General features: G+C 46.0%; 1 pseudogene; it reads left to right on the top strand.

The window, feature by feature from the left end:
* Positions 1 to 14513: 14513 nt before the first annotated feature.
* The window catches only part of LOC138733780 (A disintegrin and metalloproteinase with thrombospondin motifs 6-like), a 62290-nt pseudogene continuing 56890 nt past the window's right edge, over positions 14514 to 19913 (top strand).

The raw sequence follows: 19913 nt of genomic DNA on the forward strand, positions 1-19913 counted from the left end.
TTCAGTAATGAATGTGGTATGAAATACTCTTATCAGTAGACAAAAGGCCAATATATAACCTACCACAATTTGTATTTTCTGGCAGTCAATCCTAAAGGTTTCTAGAAAATCAAAATGGAGTGTCTCAATACATTTGTGTTCCTAAATGATGAGTAAGAAATCAGGAAGTCAGACTTGTTAGCAGTTGTAATAGAGAAGGCTCCAACGACTGACCTTTCAAATGGCATGTAAAAAGTGACAGTTTTGCTGCTCTGGGTATGCAGAAGCTCAGTTATGGCATTCCCTGTGACTACTTCACTGTCCCATGGTCAGGAAGGCTCCTATGTATCTCACTACCCATTCCTCCGATTACATAAGCCTCGTGCCATGTTTGGGAAGGAGGAACTAACTTAGCTAAAGGTTAATTAAAGAAATAATTCCTCCCCCCTCCAAGTTATTGAGAGGAAATTAATCAAAGGCAGAGTAACAAAATTTAGTTTTAAAAAGTGTATACTATTAAGAAATATCATTGTTTTGCATATGCTCTTCAAGTACTTCATTTATGTCAGACCAGTCAGGTATTTGTTATTTGTTTAGGAATAACAGTAACAATTTAATTAAAGATACATATAATGAATGTCTTTTCAAATGGATTTTCTGTGAGTTAACTTCTAGTTTTAATTTGATGATTATCTTGGCCATCTATAGCTCTGAGTGTGTCTTTCAGTAGCACAGGATTTATAGGGCATAAGGATTCTTTTCCTGTACTTCTTATTCCAGAGTCATATCATCTTTGCTGAAAGTTAATTAATTTGTTGCTAGGAAATCTCTCTTGGCCACATGCCACCTAGAGGTTTCTTACTTCATTTTCTGTTGATTTCTAGTCTTCATTCTGAAGTTCCCTGATAAAGTAGAGCACTATTAGAAGGGCTCCAAGTCACCCTGTGAGTGGATACATAGAGGGAGCATGCACACAGCATGGCCCTGGGAATTGCAAAACCCACATCTTGCTTGAAGTCTCATTGGCTACTGTGTGCCTATACTGTACTTTTACAGCAACATCACCTACTCCCTGTATGTCCCTCTTTACTAATCCAAGTATCAGTGCCAAAATGTGTATTCCTTATCTAGGTACAATGCCCAAAGAAGGACTGAGTGCTCTGTATTTATCTTGCAAGAATATTGTTAAATCTTCTTTTAAAACTTCGGAAAATAAGTAAAATGCTTTCAAAAGTCTGTGGAGAAAAAGTGTTATGTAATTGCTCGATATTCCGAAATCTGAATAAAATAAACAGAACTTAACTGATGCTGATTCTCCACTTAGACTCTCTGCACTATGTTCTTTTAGGTCTGAGCATGATTTCTGTAAAAATCATGTTAAGTTTTAAGAGATTTCTGATGCTGCAGAATGGGAAATTTCTCTCCTCTTTTGGACAGTTTTGGTATAAATCATGATGGAATTGGAAATTCCTGTGGGACCAAAGGTCATGAAGCAGCAAAGCTAATGGCAGCTCATATTACAGCAAACACCAACCCTTTCTCTTGGTCAGCCTGCAGTCAGGATTACATCACCAGTTTTTTAGAGTAAGTAATCTCTCCAGAAAAATCATGAGTTGTTACAGAAATTCACACCTTTCAGAATAAATAGTAGAGACACAGTGACCTGTTCTGATGATTTACATTTTTAGAAAGAACAGATGGAAGTATAGCAAGTTCCTTAAGGCTTTTATATTGCAGAGTCCTTTTGTCCTTTTCCTCTGTAATGGTAAAATCATTTTCTGCTCCATTCCCCACCTTATAGTTATCATTTTTAACCTAATAAAAACATTTTAAAGTGCTGATCATATTTTATTACTAATTTAATCTGAGGGTGAGAAATAGAGAAGGGCTAATTTTGTCTATGAATAATAGGAAGTGTTTTGGTGTTTTTTTAAATACATGCATAATTTGAAGGAATCAAATTAAAGGAACATGGTTCTAGCCCTGTTCCTTGTACATTTAATCTCCCTGATTTTTTTCTTAATGCAATCTTGTGGCACTTTTTTCTATTAATGTTCTTTGTTACCTTTAGTGAGAATATAAAGATCATAGGAGAGCATGGCATAAATTTTATATTAACACATTAAAATTGTGCTAATCTATACTTCTGTGGTGATTTTTATCCAGAAACAGATTGCTACCTGAAATTTTACTTCTGTGTGAAAAAACTAAAATAGTCAAAATATGTCAGTCTCAAAAACGTGTTCATATCAATGTATACATTGGTATACATGATGCATAATAAAGACTTTGTATGTATTTTAAGTTGTGAAATACACAGAACTATTAGTTCACTGAGAACACGTTAAAAACAGGATTTTAAAAAATGTTAGTAAGATGGGCTATATGGGAGAAAATGGCAGTTGGTTGGTAGGTTCAAGTGTCATCAGTGCAATTGTTCCTTTTAGAAATAAAGGTTGTTCAGTAATTCGGACACTATGTTTTAGGAGATGGACGTAAACTAATCAAGCAGTCTAACCACTAGGCTACTAAGAACAAAGTGGGCTTCTCCTTCCTCTTTCAGGTATCTAATATCAGGATAAGGTTCTGTATCCTGAATCTTACCTGAAGGGACCCATCCAGATCAATAAATTTTCTTTAGATTGATTCATATGTAGCTTCCCACACAATGTACAAGAGCACTGAATTGTTCTGAAGAGGTATTTGAGTTCTCTACGATACCAAAAATGCTGGTAAATCAAACTCTAAGACTCGTTTTGGAATTTTAGAAAGCAAGCATCCTTTCTCAGGCCTGGGCAACATGCAGGAGTGATCTCATAGAATCATAGAATAATCAGGTTGGAAGAGACCCACTGGATCATCGAGTCCAACCATTCCTATAAAATACTAAACCATGCCCCTTAGCACCTCGTCCACCCGTGCCTTAAACACCTCCAGGGAAGGTGACTCAACCACCTCCCTGGGCAGCCTGTTTCAGTGCCCAATGACCCTTTCTGTGAAGAATTTTTTCCTAATGTCCAGCCTAAACCTCCCCTGGCAGAGCTTGAGGCCATTCCCTCTTGTCCTGTCCCCCGTCACTTGGGAGAAGAGGCCAGCACCCTCCTCTCCACAACATCCTTTCAGGTAGTTGTAGAGAGCAATGAGGTCTCCCCTCAGCCTCCTCTTCTCCAGGCTAAACAACCCCAGCTCTCTCAGCCGTTCCTCATAAGACCTGTTCTCCAGCCCCCTCACCAGCTTTGTTGCTCTTCTCTGGACTCGCTCCAGAGCCTCAACATCCTTCTTGTGGTGAGGGACCCAGAAGTGAACACAGTATTCGAGAAGTGGTCTCACCAGTGCCGAGTACAGAGGGAGAATAACCTCCCTGGACCTGCTGGTCACACCGTTTCTGATACAAGCCAAGATGCCATTGGCCTTCTTGGCCACCTGGGCACACTGCTGGCTCATATTCAGTCAGCTGTCAACCAACACCCCAAGGTCCCTCTCCTCCAGGCAGCTTTCTAGACAGACTTCTCCCAGTCTGTAGCACTGCATAGGGTTGTTGTGCCCCAAGTGCAGGACCCAGCATTTGGCCTTGTTAAACCTCATGCCATTGGACTCAGCCCAGTGGTCCAGCCTGTTCAGATCCCTTTGCAGAGCCTCCCTACCCTCCAGCAGATCCACACTTATACCCATCTTAGTGTCATCTGCAAATTGCTAAGGGTGCACTCGATGCCTTCATCCAGGTCATTGATAAAGACATTGAACAGGGCTGGACCCAGCACTGAGCCCTGGGGAACCCCACTTGTCACTGGCCTCCAGCTGGATTTCACACCATTTACCACCACTCTCTGGGCCCGGCCATCCAACCAGTTTTCCACCCAGGAGAGTGTGCGCCTCTCCAGGCCAGAGGCTGACAGTTTCTGAAGCAGAATGCTGTGAGAAACTGTGTCAAAGGCTTTGCTGAAGTCCAGGAAGACCACATCCACAGCCTTTCCCTCATCCAGCAGCCGAGTCATTTTGTCATAGAAGGCGATCAGGTTAGTTTGGCAAGACCTGCCTTTTGTGAACCCATGTTGACTGGGCCTGATCACCCAGTTCTCTTGCATGTGCTTCATGATAGCACTCAAGATCACCTGTTCCATGACTTTCCCTGGCACTGAGGCCAGACTGGCAGGCCTGGAGTTCCCTGGATCCTCCCTGCGACCCTTCTTGTAGTTGGGCACAACATCAGCCAGCCTCCAGTCCAGTGGGACTTCCCCAGTCTTCCAGGACTGTTGGAAGATGATGGAAAGGGGTTTGGCCAGCACATCTGCCAGCTCCTTCAATACCCTTGGGTGGATCCCATCCGGCCCCATAGACTTGTGGGTGTCTAGTCGGGCTAGCAAGGCTCTGACCACCTCCTTTTGGATCATGGGAGCCTCATTCTGCTCCTCTAACTCCTGGGTTTGTACACAGAGGGAACAACTTTCTTTACAATTAAAGACTGAGGCAAAGAAGGCATTAAGTACCTCAGCCTTTTCCTCATCCCCTGTCACTGTTGTTCCTTCTGCGTCCAATAGGGACTGTATGGTCTCCCTAGTCCTCCTTTTATTATTTATATATTTATATGCAGAGTATAGGGACATCACACGACCAATATGATCAAGTGAAGCCGTTTTATTGAGATTTTACATTACATTTATACCCCTCTTCAGAAGGGGCGAGCCGTGGTGTTACAAGCTCATTTGTCAGTTCTCCTTTAGCAGTAAACAATCATTGTTTACCTACAGTATTATGCTTTCCCATGAGAAACGGCTATGTGAGCACTCTGGTCTACAAAATAACAAGTCAAGGACTACTGAGGAAAGCCTCCTGTGAGAAGTGAGAGGAGTACAAGGCAGAGCAACTTTCTGATAATACAGAGAGAAACCTTAAAGGCAACGTGTCCTCTACAGTGACTAATTCTCTTACAAAACTAACTTATTCAGGTGCAGAAGCTGGGTTGTGCACGTCTAAATATCCGTGCCCATTTTGATATAAAAACTCCTCAACAATTCCCCGCTTTTGTTTTTGCACAACCCAAGCTTGACTCAAAAGTCTTTCTGCTGATCTTTGCAAGCATCGAAACAAACAGGGTAATACAAGAAGCAATGCAAAAGCTGTAATAACTAACATAAGTGCACCCTTAATCAAATCCTTTAACCAGCCAGTGAATCCTTTAACTACCACTCATAGGATTAAGAGCATCCATAATGTTAACGTCCTCCTCATTCTTGTCGACTGCTTTCGTGGTTGGGGCTTAACAGTTGTCATACAGCAACGTGGGCTTGATCCACCTCGCAGGTGCCCAAAGTGGTCCTTTATCTGTTAAAACACAAGTATAACCTCGTCCCCATGTTAGTAGCTTACACTGACCTGTCCATTGCCCATAATAACTGTTTTTCAGTAGCACTTTCACGTTGTCTTGTACTTGCTCTAATTTTGATGACATGGTTTGTATATGCTTCAACTTCAGCACAATTTGATCATCTCTTGCTAATCGCAAAAAATTCATTACATATTGCACCTTTATCAATCTTTTTTGCAGTGTCTCTCCTGATTCTCCCCCCTCCCCCTTTTTTTTTTTTTTTTTTTTTTTCTCGGTGATTATCATTGTAATCAATTCAAATTTAGTGACTATGTTTTTTGGGGTTAGTGTGGCAAAATATCCACTCAATAATTCACGGCTCTTAGATCATGCAAAAGACGATATTTTCCTGATTTTTTCTTGATAACAAAGATGGGAGTATTCCAGGGACTAGTAGATAGTCGTAAGTGTCCTTGTTGAAATTGTTCTTGCACCAGATGATGTGCTTGCTGAAGGCTTTCCCGTTTTAAAGGCCATTGCTTAACCCATACTGGTGTGTCGGTTGTCCAAGTTATGGGAATCGGGAAAGACCAAGCAATGGCTACAAGGTTAAAGGGTGCTCATTTGTAAGAACCAGTCCCAATTGAGCGAGGATATCTCGGCCAGCAAGACATTGAACAGTAGGTGGCAGCTGGACGATTGAAAAGACAGTAGATACTTGCCGGCCATCAATTTTTACAGTCATGGTAGGTGATTGTTGGGCCAGTGTTAAACCCCCAACTCCAGAAACTGCTACTGTAGCTGGCTGAATTGGCCATTCAGAAGGCCAAAATTGTGGGGCAATTATTCTAGAATCCGCCCCAGTGTCAAAAAGTCCTAACAGTGTAGTATGAGTTCCTTGATAGGTCACTGTAACTTTACGTTTAGGGCACTCTGAGAGGTTCATTGTCAACAGTGTAAGTCCTCCTGTGGATCCAAAGCCTTTGTCTTCTCAGGGAGAAGTAGATATTGGAGTTAGTTTGTTGGTTAATTGTGGCATTGGTATCAATTGAGCAATTCGCTGTCCTTTGCGAATACAAACAGGTGGAAACGGCGTATGAGCCATGATCATGATTTCTCCGGTGTAATTGGCATCAATAAGTCCAGGGAGCACAAAAAGTCCTAACATTGAAGCGGAGGATCTCCCAATTAACAATGCTCCCACTTGTTGTCCATCAATTTTTAGTGGTCCGATGATTCCAGTTGAAATCTTGTGTGGCTGATTCGTCAATAAATTAGTATCTACTGAGGCTGCCAAGTCGAGCCCGAGGCTGCCCCGGGTTGCTGGCGAAAGTGTGGAGGCAGTGCCGGTTGAGCAGCGGCCACTTGTGTCGTTGCGCAGAAGCTGCGAGTCGCGCTCCCATTGAAGTTTCCCGATCTGCGGCGACAAGCTCCAGTATTGTGTGTATCAGACCGGCATCGGGCACACCATATTCCTGTTGCTGCACATTCTCACCGAGTATGTCCGAGCACTCCACAACGCTAACATTTCGGCCAGCCTCTGGGTTGTGCGTTCCTAGTTTGAGCAGCTGACACTTGGAGAGGTGCAAGAGCAGCTAACACTTGTGATTGAGGGGCTCTTGCCTGTTCCTGTAATCCCTGTCCTAACTCTTTAATAGCTTCAACTACAAAAGCCTGCGGACCCACTGGGATGTGGGACATTCTCTCTAACACTTCTTCAATGCTCCAATTAGCTCCCATCGTATTTAGCACATTTCGTGTAGTAGTATTACAATTTTGCAAGGCGCATTGTTTTAGCAATGCCCCTTTCATATAATCTTGTACTCCCGCACGTTCAATGGCAGAAGCGACTTTATCTATAAAGGTACCAAAATGTTCATCACGACCTTGTTTAATTCCCATATAAACTGGTAAACCACCCGGATCCTTTACACGAGCAATTGCCAACCGAACAAGGCGCATAGCTTCATGTATTTTATCTGGGCCGATAAGTGCCCGAGCCTCTGTTCGCAAAAACGGTCCCAGACCCATTAATTCCTCCATAGTTATACCATGAAGGGGATCTGCTGGGTGCTGCTGCACAGCTAGGCATTCATTTACCAAAGTTTGCCAATGAGCGTTAAAAAGCAGTTGATGTTGCGAAAAAATGAGACGAACCACTCCTCTACAGTCGGAGGGCAATAATAATTGTGTGTCCCATATATAGTCTAACATTTGTTTAACGGGTTCACTGCTCACTCCAAATTGACTAACAGTGGAGCGGAGCTGTGATAAAAGCTTCCAGTCTAGGGCTGTTACAGTAGCATTCAATCCGCCACTGGGCAAGGGCTGATAAATTACTGGGCACGCCAATTGAGCAGCCGCGTGAAGCACATCAGCATCTCCCGTATCTATACCTTCTCTAGCTAAAGCTGCCCATGCCTCTCGATGCTCCCTTGCCATGGCTTAGGCCAAATCCGATTCAGCACAAGGCAAGGTATCATCCTCTGGGCTAGGGGACGTGATAAAAGGTTTATTAGGCGTAGATACTTTGATAGAGGTTGGAAGAGAATCAGGGGGAGGCGGATCAGGCAGCGGGTCTGGAGGCGCTGCCAGAGGAGCGGAGGGAACAGCTGCATCAAAAGAAGGTGGAGGCGGCGGAGGAGGTAAAACGACAGTATTTGTGCTAGGAGGTAAGATAGGGACCTGCAGCCAATCAGAGGTATAAGATTTATTTTTATCTTGCGCGGCTGTGGCATGCTCGGCAGCTTTTTGTTCTGCCTGGTACTGTAACAGCTCATTATGTATAATTTTCCATGCTTTACCAAACTTCTTTGCAGTTTTGTCCCCATCAATCGCTGCATCCCATAATTTATCTCCGAATTTTCGCCATTCAGACAGCTCGTGTACAGTATGCGGGTTTTGAAAACAACCCTGCGTTTGACCATATGCTAATAAATTTGGAAGTTCTTTCTTTAAATCTACATCTTTGACCTGCCTCTTAGTCAAGAAACAAGTAAATAAATCATATGCTGCTTGCCTCTCCATACCTTAAACGTCAGCGCTGTTGCGGCTCTCCAAGGTCTCGGCAGCACGTATCGACCAGGCTCGTCTATACGGTCACCTGGGGCTCGGCGCGGTTCCTCCTGCGCTTGTAGCCGTCCTCGCCGCGTAAGGACTCGACCACTCGTCGTTCCGCCGTGGCAACAGGCTTGTATGTACGGTCACCTTAATCACGTCGGGGTCACCATTTGTCAGAAACGACGGGAGACAAGCACATCAGATGATGATCAACAAGTCTCAATTTATTAGGAGCAAAGCAATGATATATATACATTAGTTAATTAGCTCATACATATTACAAAATAAAAGCTCATCATTGGTTACACTATTTTAGTCATTTCTACATTGTTCTGTTACCATGGCTATTGTGATTATCTAAACATCAGGTTCTTAAGAAGAAGACAGCTGCAAATATAATTATCTTAATCTGGCTACGTTCTGTACTATGATCTTTGCGTGCAAGCGGCTTTGTACTTGTTAAGCCTTGCATTACGGCCATAAATATTGTTAAACAATACTCAGCTTAGGTAGCCAAGCTTCGAGGGGCCTCATGACCTTTCTCTTGTAGCCAAGTGCTGACAAGGTCATCCACAGATTGTCTAACAAATATTTCATTTATGGTAGTTTTTGTTTTGTTTTGGGTTTTTTTTTTGTTTCTTTTGTTCTTTTTTTTTTTTAGATTCTGTATTGATAGAATCGCGGACTGGTCAGTTGAACAACAGCCTCTGTCTCCCCATATGCCTATATGCCTATTCCCAACCAAATTATTGATAATCATTCTAAATACAAGTTAGTAAAGCCACCCTCCAATAGTCCTTTTACGTTCCATGGTATTGTGTGAAGTGCAGACGATTGCAGCACTACTGCGATGGTGGTGATCACATCTATCTCGGTGCTGCCTCTTGTTCTTGCTCTGAGGTGAGAGCTGCTGCTTGCTGCGAAGGCATCTGTGTTGGTACATGCCTCCCGCAAACAATTCCCAGGAAAAGTTTGTAGCTGTTTACGGTCACTGCTCCTCCACTGATGAAAATAAATCAAAGTTCTCTCAGAGGCTGCTGGCCCTGGATCAAAGGGATTATCGACAGGTGCTGATGGTTGACTAAGTAGCACAGTTTTGACTAAAGTTCTGTGCGGTCCTGCATGTGGATGCAGACATTCCATGTATTGGATTAGCCTGTCTTACTCCGAAAAAGGTAGTCAGTTTTCCTTGTCTTTTCTGTGGGGGATTTTCTGTGTGCAGTGCTGAGATGGCTGCTGCAAGAATCAATTTTGCTAGAGTACATATGTCCGCCGGAATGAGGGTATGCGATTGAAAGATGTACTGTATTAGCGATGTCGTAACTTGTGATTTAAGGCCATACTGGATCACGGCAGCTTTGAGTTTCTCCAACAGTTTCCAGTCGATCGGTTCCCAGTTTCGACCTCCTGCACCATGCATTACTGGAAATGCTTCTGGTGCAGTTATGAAGTCCCCTTCTAAAATTGCATTCGTGATTATGCCTTTCCATTTTTGGCTATGGGCTTCTTCTATCTCAGTGTCTGGCTTGGCAGATGAGGGTTGTACCGATAATTGTTTTGTGGCAATTGTGAGAGTTGGACCAGATCCATCCGTAAAGGTATAATTTTTACGTGCAGGGGGTTCCGGAGCTGATAGCAGCTCTGGCTTCTGTTGAATAGCCAATTGTTGCAACGCCTTTACTAACTCTCTCAAGTCCCCTTCAAGCGAGGGTTTTGCGGCCGTTCCAGCGGCACCATCTACTGTAGTTACCACACCTGGGTTATAGGGAGTTAATTCTTTGGGAGGTGCAGAAGGATGAAAGACAGCCCCTCCTTGCTCTGCATTTTCCGTTACTAACACAGTCTCTTGGGGCTTATCAGATGGTTTTTCACCTGTCTCCGTCTGGGGAGGTAACGCTTTAGGCGTCTCTGTTGCTGAAATTTTGTCAGGCGCAGCTGCAGGGGCGGTGAGCTCTCTGCCGACAGCACCAGATACATTTAATGGGCTAGATTCCAGTGGGGCCTGTTGTGGGATGTTTAGCGTGTGGGAGAAGAGTGAAGTTGCTGGGAAAGCCTGCAGAGCCATGCCAAGCGATACGGGAGCCCCGGACGCTCTGAGTACCGCTGTAGCCGCTGCAGCTGCTGATCTCTCTCCCTTCATTGTCCGCAGCACCTCCACTATTTCCCTCCACGCCGGTCCAAATTTGGCTGCTTCTTTTGCCTCCTTGCCTCCTTCGGCCACTGCATCCCATAATACATGACCTATTGCTTCCCAGGTAGGAATTTCAAATGCGACCCGCGCTCCCGGGATTAATTTATGGCACCAGACCCAGTTCATAAATGCTTTAATAACGGAAGCATCATATTTTTTCCCTCTCTTAGAGAGGATATGTTGGAGGAGTTTTAGGACACCTTCTTTTTCATATTCGTCCAACCCCATCTCCTCCCTGACCGCTCACCTTTTTTATAGTGAGATCCAAATTTTCACACCAGCAGAGCGCTCCGCTGTAAATAACTGAATTCGCGTTTCTTCTGTAACGCGAAACTATGCCTGTCTCTGGCCTTCTCGCCGGGGAAGCGAGGATGTGTCGATCGGCCTCTCTGCGTCCCATCCGTTCAGCTGCTCCAGTCTCCAATCCGATACGAATTAATCTGTTGTAGTATCACGTCGGGGTCACCAAATGCAGAGGATAGGGACATCACACGACCAATATGATCAAGTGAAGCCATTTTATTGAGATTTTGCATTACATTTATACCCCTCTTCAGAAGGGGCGAGCCGTGGTGTTACAAGCTCATTTGTCAGTTCTCCTTTAGCAGTAAACAATCATTGTTTACCTACAGTATTATGCTTTCCCATGAGAAACGGCTATGTGAGCACTCTGGTCTACAAAATAACAAGTCAAGGACTACTGAGGAAAGCCTCCTGTGAGAAGTGAGAGGAGTACAAGGCAGAGCAACTTTCTGATAATACAGAGAGAAACCTTAAAGGCAACGTGTCCTCTACAGTGACTAATTCTCTTACAAAGCTAACTTATTCAGGTGCAGAAGCTGGGTTGTGCACGTCTAAATATACGTGCCCATTTTGATATAAAAACTCCTCAACATTTATAGAAAGATTTTTTGTTATCTTTCATGGGCTCCCTTGCCCTTAAGTACTGTGTCCCATGAGAATTCGCCAACCAGCCTTCTGAAGAGTTCAAAGTCTGCCCTCTGGAAATTTAATGCTACTGTCCTACTAACCACCCTCTTCACTTCACCTAGAACAGAAAACCCTATCATCTCATGATCGCTTAGTCCTAGGCGTCCTCCTACTGCCACATCCCCCACAAGGCCTTCTCTGTTCACAAACAGCAGGTCCAGGAAGGCACCCTCCCTTGTTGGTTCATTCACCAACTGTGCAAGGAAGTTGTCTTCCACGCACTCCAGGAACCTCCTAGACTGCTTCCTTTCTGCTCTATTGTACTTCCAGCAGATACCAGGAAGATTGAAGTCTCCCACAAGAATGAGAGGCATTGATCTAGAGATTAACCCCAGCTGTTTATAGAAGAGATCATCAGCTGCTTCTTCTTGGCTGGGTGCTCTATAACAGACTCCCATCACAAAATCTACCTTCTTGTGGGCTCCTCTGATTTTAACCCACAGGCACTCAATCTCCTCATCGCCACAATCCATCTCAACAGTGTCCAAGTCCTCCCTTACAAAGAGGGCTACCCCACCTCCTCTCCTGCCCTTCCTATCCCACCTGAAGAGTTTGTACACCACCATAGCTGTGCTCCAGTTATATGAGTCGTCCCACCACATTTCCGTGATGGCAACAACATCATAGGCTCCTTGCCCTATGACAGCTTCCAGCTCTTCCTTCTTATTCCCCATGCTGCTTGCATTGGTGCAAATGCAATTCAGCTGAGCTGCCGAGCCTTCAGCCCTCTTAGAGGGAACAGAGTTCATTCCCAATTGCCTGGTAACTGGAGTAGCTAGCACCAGAGTGCCTGTATCTCCCTTAGCACCCCCAGGTGTGTTCTCCCCCACTTTCTGTGTGGTGATGTACTGCTGGTCCTCACCAGCACACCCTCTCCCAATCACCATTGCCCCACATCCAGGTTCGTTCCTGTCTAGCCTGGGCTCAACCCCCTCCCCCTTCACATCTAGTTTAAAGCTCGATTTATGAGCTTAGCTAGGTTTCTAGCAAGGGCTTTAGTCCCCCAGGAGACACACGTGTCCCATCCTTAGCAAGAAAGCCTGGGGATCCCTTAGCCACCCCATGATCAATGAAGCCAAATCCCCTCTCCTTACACCAGGCTCAGAGCCAGGCATTAATCGAATTCTTCTTCCTGGCCTCCCGCTCTTCTCTATTTAGCCTTGGGATGGAGCAGAATACTATTTGTGCGCCAGCACCCTCCATCATTTTCCCAATGGCCCTGAAGTCATTCTTGATGGTTTTGGTCTTTTTGTTTACTAGACCATTGTTACCAGTTTGGACTACTATCCTCTGATAGTAGTCTGTCTCATGGACCAGGGAAGGAAGTTTTCTAGCAACCTCCTTCACTGATGCCCCCGGTAAGCAGCAGACCTCTCTGTGGAGTGGGTCTGGTCTGCAAATGGGTCCCTCCATTCCTTTTAGGAGGGAGTCCCCTACAACAATCACCCTCCTCTTCTTCTTGATGTAGGATGTTTTTATCTTTTTCTGAGGATGGTGCGGCCTAGGGAAGGATTCTAGGCTGTGGGAACCATAATCCTCATCCTCAGGGTTAGATTCCACCTGCAGCACATGGTACTTGTTCACCAGGGGGATCTGGGGTTTTGCTGTCTGGGTGAGGGGAGCGGGTTTCTTTCGTCTGGCAGGAACTTGCTGACATTCTCCATCTCTTGTTCCCCCAACCTTGCAGTTTGCAGGTGGACGGTGTTTGGACACACCAGCTCCAGCAGCCCACTGAGTTAGTGAGAGGGCACTACTCCACTGATCTGTCTCCCTCTCACACTCCCTGATGGTCCTCAGCCTCTTTACCTCCTCAGTCATCTCCATCAATCATGTGCAATGAGACAAAGGCTGGTTACAGAATGTATTTCCCACTTACGTGCATGTGTACAAATTTCCCCAGAAAACTTAAGCATATTCTATTACTTTCCAAGGTCTAATTTTAATGTTATGAAACTTTGCAACAGTCAAAACTCTTGCTCATTTGGAGGTGGCACCAGCTTTCTGCTTGACCCTGGATTTGAGATAGGAAGAAAACTCCAAACAGAGGTGATTGCAGAAGAAAATACGTTTGTTCAGTACATATTACACTTCACACAAGATGTTACCATCTTCAAAGAATGAACAATGTCTGGAAAAAACTGTCTAAAAGAAAACATGCTCTCAGAGAAAGAAAACATGCTATCAGAGGGACATTCTGTCTAACTTCAAAAAAACCACAACTGCTTACATGAAACTTAACTGTACTTTAGCTTAAATCAAAATATTCCACTTTTTGTAATAGTAACTACTTCTTGTATCACTCAGTAGGCAGAGACTGGCATTTCATGTTGGTATTAGGTGCTGTTCATTGTAAAATACTTCACACCAGTATCTGTATCAGGTTAAGGCATTTAGTTTCATCCCACTGAACTATGCACCCACCCAATTTTATGTATTGAAGTGTTTAAGATGAGTGTCTAAACTGAAGAACACTGAATAAGCCATCCTACATGTATGTGTTATACAGGTTTCTCACAATATAAGTTGGTTTTCTCAGGAGAGATAAACATGTATTAATTTAAAACTAGTATTATATAAAAAAATACAGGGTAGTGTTGTTTCATCATTGCCAGTCACATCTGTTAATTCAACACTGTTCCCATTTGTAGTCTTTCTAAAATGTATTTGTCCCAGTTTATCCCTCCCATGGCCAGGTCAGTAGATAAACACAGCGCAGCTATAGTCCCAGTCCTGTGTGTCATCATCATTGTTTCCCCCCCCAAACTAAAACAGCTTTAATGAAACAATAATAATAAGAAAAAGATAATATTAATAAGAAAATAACCAAATATATACAAGTATATGAACCCAATTGAAACTTCCCCTATGACTCTGTCACCACTGACACTGCAGGGCAGGTGCAGGGAAAGTCCCAGACTGGACACAGCAGCAGGCAGAAGCTGGACTCGGGAACCGGAGTCGGGAACAGACAGATGAGGTCCTCCCTGAATGTCGGCCATCGAAGAAATGTCGGTCATGAGGTTGACCCTCATGATCCCTAAGGTTTTATACCAAGTATAATGTGTATGTCAGGTTGGTTATGTTTGGATCACCTGTCCTGTCTGCCCCTTTTGCAGGTGGAAATCCTTGCCACCAAGGCTAGGATGGTCTTGATTTACATAGGAATCAGCGTGAGCAATGGCCTCTACATACCAATGCCCCATTACCTTGGTAATAAATACCAGGGTTATCACTTTTAGAGGCAGCCACTGTCTTGAAAACTGTGTTGGTAACTTTTAGAAACTGAAGTCACTCAGGCTTAGCCAGAAAGTTAGAGAATTTGTTCTGCTTTAGCCCAAACCAGAACATTCCAGCCCTTATTCCATACCATTTACGTCATGCTCAGGTCACCACTGCCTTCAAATACACATACACACCTATATATTACCAATCTATGTTTAATCTACAGAAAAGTTCATTAAGTTCATGAATGTGGGTCTCCATCTATGACAGCAGTCGCTCAGGGCAAGAGGAATGGTGTGAGGATTCATCATGGTTTGTGCCCACAGGCTGCAGGTTAGAGAGGACAACCTCAAGCAGATTATTGGGTGACACATGATTAAGTTAGTTCATTATCCTGAAAACCAATAAACACTGTTAGCATTATGTATCAATTAATATAATACAGTTTAAAATTGCATATTCTAACTCAGAGTCAGATTCCTTTGAGGTAAACACTGTACCTTCTTCGGCGGCATCCAGTGAAGAACTGTGAGTTCTGCAGTGGGGTGGACATTTGAGGCGGTGGGGAGCTTCCCTGAGCCGGGAAAATCCCAGAAAAACCCAGGCAGGAGGAGGGCGGGGGGCGCTGAGCTCCTGACAGCCGGCAAACGCTGGTCCCACGCGGTGCCTGACGGGAGGGGGCGGTCCCGGTGGCTACTGCGGGAGATTTAAACAGTCCCTTGGGAACACAGTGAAGAAGAGTGTGGCATGTTATTGTCATGGGGCAGTTCGAGTGGCAGTTCGAGAGGGTGGGGCAAGCAGACAGGGTGCAGAGAGGGGCTAGAGACTAGCCAGAAGACACTGAAGACCATGGTGGCCACCCGGCAGAAGATTAAACCTACACTGCGTGCTGCAGCAGGCAGGGTGGATACTGCCACCCAGACAGAGCCGCAGTGGGTGCATGCAGCTACCCAGACCCTGGGCTGCAGGCAGTGCCCCCCTCCTACACCAGCTCGTGCCTCTGGTACTGGCTCCACTTGTGGAAGCTGTGCTCGAGTGGGGGAACTCCTTTGTATGGTGGAGGAGCTAAGGAAGGAGGTAAAGAGGCTGATAACTATCAGGGAGTGTGAGAGGGAAATAGATCAGTGGAGTAGAGCTCTCTCACTAACTCAGCGGGCTGCTGGAGCTGGTGTGTCTGAACACCACCCACCTGCAAACTGCAAGGTTGGGGCAACAAGAGATGGGGAATGGCAGCAAGTTCCTGCCTGACGAAGGAAACCTGCTCCCCTCAAACAGACAGCAAAACCCCAGATCCCCCTGGTGAACAAATACCATGTGCTGCAGGTGGAATCCAATCCTGAGGATGAGGATGATGGCTCCCACAGCCTAGAATCTTTCCCTAGGCTGCACCATCCTCAGAAAAAGATAAAAACATCCTACATCAAGAAGAAGAGGAGAGTGATTGTTGTAGGGGACTCCCTCCTAAAAGGAATGGAGGGACCCATTTGCAGACTGGACCAGCTCCACAGAGAGGTCTGCTGCTTACCGGGGGCATCAGTGAAGGAGGTAGCTAGGAAACTTCCTTCCCTGGTCCACGAGACAGACTACTATCCTCTGATAGTAGTCCAAATTGATAGTGATGACGCAGAGTATAGAAAGCCCAAAGCCATCAAGAGAGACTTCAGGGCTCTAGGGAGAATGATGGAGGGCTCTGGGGCTCAAGTAGTATTTAGCTCCATTCCAATGCTAAATACAGAGGAGCCAGAAGTCAAAAAGAAGAAATTGATTAATGCCTGGCTCTGAGCCTGGTGGGAGGAGGGGTGCTTTGGTTTCTTTGATCATGGGGTGGCCCACGCACCCCCAGGCTTTCTTACCAGGGATAGGAAACGCATGTCTCCTAGAGGGACTAAAGCCCTTGCTAAAAATCTAGCTATGCTTTAACCTAGATGTGAATGGGGAGGGGGATGAGACCAGGCTACACAGGAGTGAGCCTGGACATGGGACACCAGTGACTGAGAGATGGTGTGCTGGTGAGGACCACCAGTACATCACCACAGAGCAAGTGGGGGTGATTACACCTGATGACAGTAAGGAAGAAACTGGCACTCTGGTGTTAGCTACTCCAATGACCAGGCACTGTGGAATAAACTCTATTCCCTCTATGAGTGCTGATGATTCACCAGCCCAGCTGAAGTGCATTTACACCAATGCAAGCAGCATGGGGAATAAGAAGGAAGAGCTGGAAGCTGTCATAGGGCAAGGAGGCTATGATGTCATTGCCATCATGGAAACATGGTGGGATGACTCATATAACTGGAGTACAGCTATGGTGGGGTACAAACACTTCAGGCAGGACAGGAAGGGTAGGAGAGGAGGCAGGGTAGCCCTCTTTGTAAGAGAGGACTTGGATACTGTTGAGATGGATTATGGTGATGAGGAGATTGAGTGCCTGTGGGTTAACATCAGAGGAGCCCACCAGAAGGCAGATTTTGTGATGGGAGTCTGTTACAGACCACCCAGCCAAGGAGAAGCAGCTGATGAGCTCTTCAATAAACAGCTGGGGATAGTCTCTAGCTAGATGCCTCTTGCCCTCATGAGATACTTCAGTCTTCCAGATATCTGCTGGAAGTACAATACAGCAGAAAGGAAGCAGTCCAGGAGGCTCCTGGAGTGCGTGGAAGACAACTTCCTTGCACAACTGGTGAGTGAACCGACAAGGGAAGGTGCCCTCCTGGACCTGCTGTTTGTGAACAGAGAAGACCTTGTGGGGGATGTGGTGGTAGTAGGACGTCTAGAACAAAGTGATCACGAGATGATAGGGTTTTCAATTCTAGGTGAGGTGACGAGGGTGGTTAGCAGAACAGTCACATTAAACTTCCAGAGGGCAGACTTTGGACTCTTCAGAAGGCTGGTTGGCAAAGACCCATGGGAGACAGTCCTTAAGGGCAAGGGGGCCCACAAGGGCTGGGAGCTCTTCAAGAAGGAAATCCTAGCAGCTCATGAGAAAGCCATCCCCATGTTCCGGAAAAAGAGCCGTCGGGGAAAAAAGCAGCTTGGTTGAGTAGGGAGATCTTGAGAGATATCAAAAAGAAGAGAAATGTTTATGGGCTTTGGAAGAAGGGACAGGTGTCTTGGGTGGACTACAGGAGGGAAGTGAAGTCGTGCAGGGAAAAAATCCGGAGGGCTAAGGCCCAACAAAAAATCAGATTGGCTAAGTCTGTGAAAGATGATAAAATACTCTTTCTATAAATACATTAACAATAAAAGGAGGACTAGGGAGAATATACAGTCCCTGCTGGATGCAGAAGGAACAACAGTGACAGGGGATGAGGAAAAGGCTGAGGTACTTAATGCCTTCTAATAATGATCCAAGAGGAGGTGGTCAGAGCCTTGCTAGCCCGACTGGACAGTCACAAGTCTATGGGGCCGGACGGGATTCACCCTAGGGTACTGAAGGAGCTGGCGGATGTGCTGGCCAAACCCCTTTCCATCATCTTCCAACAGTCCTGGAAGACTGGGGAAGTCCCACTGGACTGGAGGCTGGCTGATGTTGTGCCCATCTACAAAAAGGGCCGCAGGGAGGACCCAGGAAACTACAGGCCTGTCAGTCTGACCTCAGTGCCAGGGAAAGTCATGGAACAGGTGATCTTGAGTGCTATCATGAAGCACATGCAAGAGAACCGGGTGATCAGGCCCAGTCAACATGGGTTCACTAAAGGCAGGTCTTGCCAGACTAACCTGATCGCCTTCTATGACAAAGTGACCCGGCTACTGGATGAGGGAAAGGCTGTGGATGTGGTCTTCCTGGACTTCAGCAAAGCCTTTGACACAGTTTCTCACAGCGTTCTGCTTGAGAAACTGTCAGCCTCTGGGCTGGACAGGCGCACACTCTCCTGGGTGGAAAACTGGTTGGATGGCCGGGCCCAGAGAGTGGTGGTAAATGGTGTGAAATCCAGCTGGAGGCCAGTGACAAGTGGGGTTCCCCAGGGCTCAGTGCTGGGTCCAGCCCTGTTCAATGTCTTCATCAATGACCTGGATGAAGGCATCGAATGCACCCTTAGCAAGTTTGCGGATGACACTAAGCTGGGTGGAAGTGTCGATCTGCTGGAGGGTCGGGAGGCTCTGCAAAGGGATCTGAACAGGCTGGACCGCTGGGCAGAGTCCAATGGCATGAGGTTTAACAAGGCCAAATGCCGGGTCCTGCACTTGGGGCACAACAACCCTATGCAGTGCTACAGACTGGGAGAAGTCTGTCTAGAAAGCTGCCTGGAGGAGAGGGACCTGGGGGTGTTGGTTGACAGCCGACTGAATATGAGCCAGCAGTGTGCCCAGGTGGCCAAGAAGGCCAATGGCATCTTGGCTTGTAACAGAAACGGCGTGACCAGCAGGTCCAGGGAGGTTATCCTCCCTCTGTACTCGGCACTGGTGAGACCGCTCCTTGAATACTGTGTTCAGTTCTGGGCCCCTCACCACAAGAAGGATGTTGAGGCTCTGGAGAGAGTACAGAGAAGAGCAACAAAGCTGGTGAAAGGGCTGGAGAACAGGCCTTATGAGGAGCGGCTGAGAGAGCTGGGGTTGTTTAGCCTGGAGAAGAGGAGGCTGAGGGGTGACCTCATTGCTCTCTACAACTACCTGAAAGGACGTTGTAGAGAGGAGGGTGCTGGCCTCTTCTCCCAAGTGACAGGGGACAGGACAAGAGGGAATGGCCTCAAGCTCCGACAGGGGAGGTTTAGGCTAGACGTTAGGAAAAAATTCTTTACAGAAAGGGTCATTGGGCACTGGAACAGGCTGCCCAGGGAGGTGGTTGAGTCACCTTCCCTGGAGGTGTTTAAGGCACGGGTGGATGAGGTGCTGAGGGATATGGTTTAGTGTTTGGTAGGAACGGTTGGACTCGGTGATCCGGTGGGTCTCTTCCAACCTGGTTATTCTGTGATTCTGTGATTCTTTGCCTCAGTCTTTAATTGTAAAGAAAGTTGTTCCCTCTGTGTACAAACCCAGGAGCTAGAGGAGCAAAATGAGGCTCCCATGATCCAAGAGGAGGTGGTTAGACACTTGCTTGCCCAGCTAGACACCCACAAGTCTATGGGGCCGGATGGGATCCACCCAAGGGTATTGAAGGAGCTGGCGGATGTGCTGGCCAAACCCCTTTCCATCATCTTCCAACAGTCCTGGAAGACTGGGGAAGTC

The sequence above is a fragment of the Phaenicophaeus curvirostris genome (assembly GCF_032191515.1).
Source record: "Phaenicophaeus curvirostris isolate KB17595 chromosome W unlocalized genomic scaffold, BPBGC_Pcur_1.0 scaffold_34, whole genome shotgun sequence".
Lineage (NCBI taxonomy): Eukaryota > Metazoa > Chordata > Aves > Cuculiformes > Cuculidae > Phaenicophaeus > Phaenicophaeus curvirostris.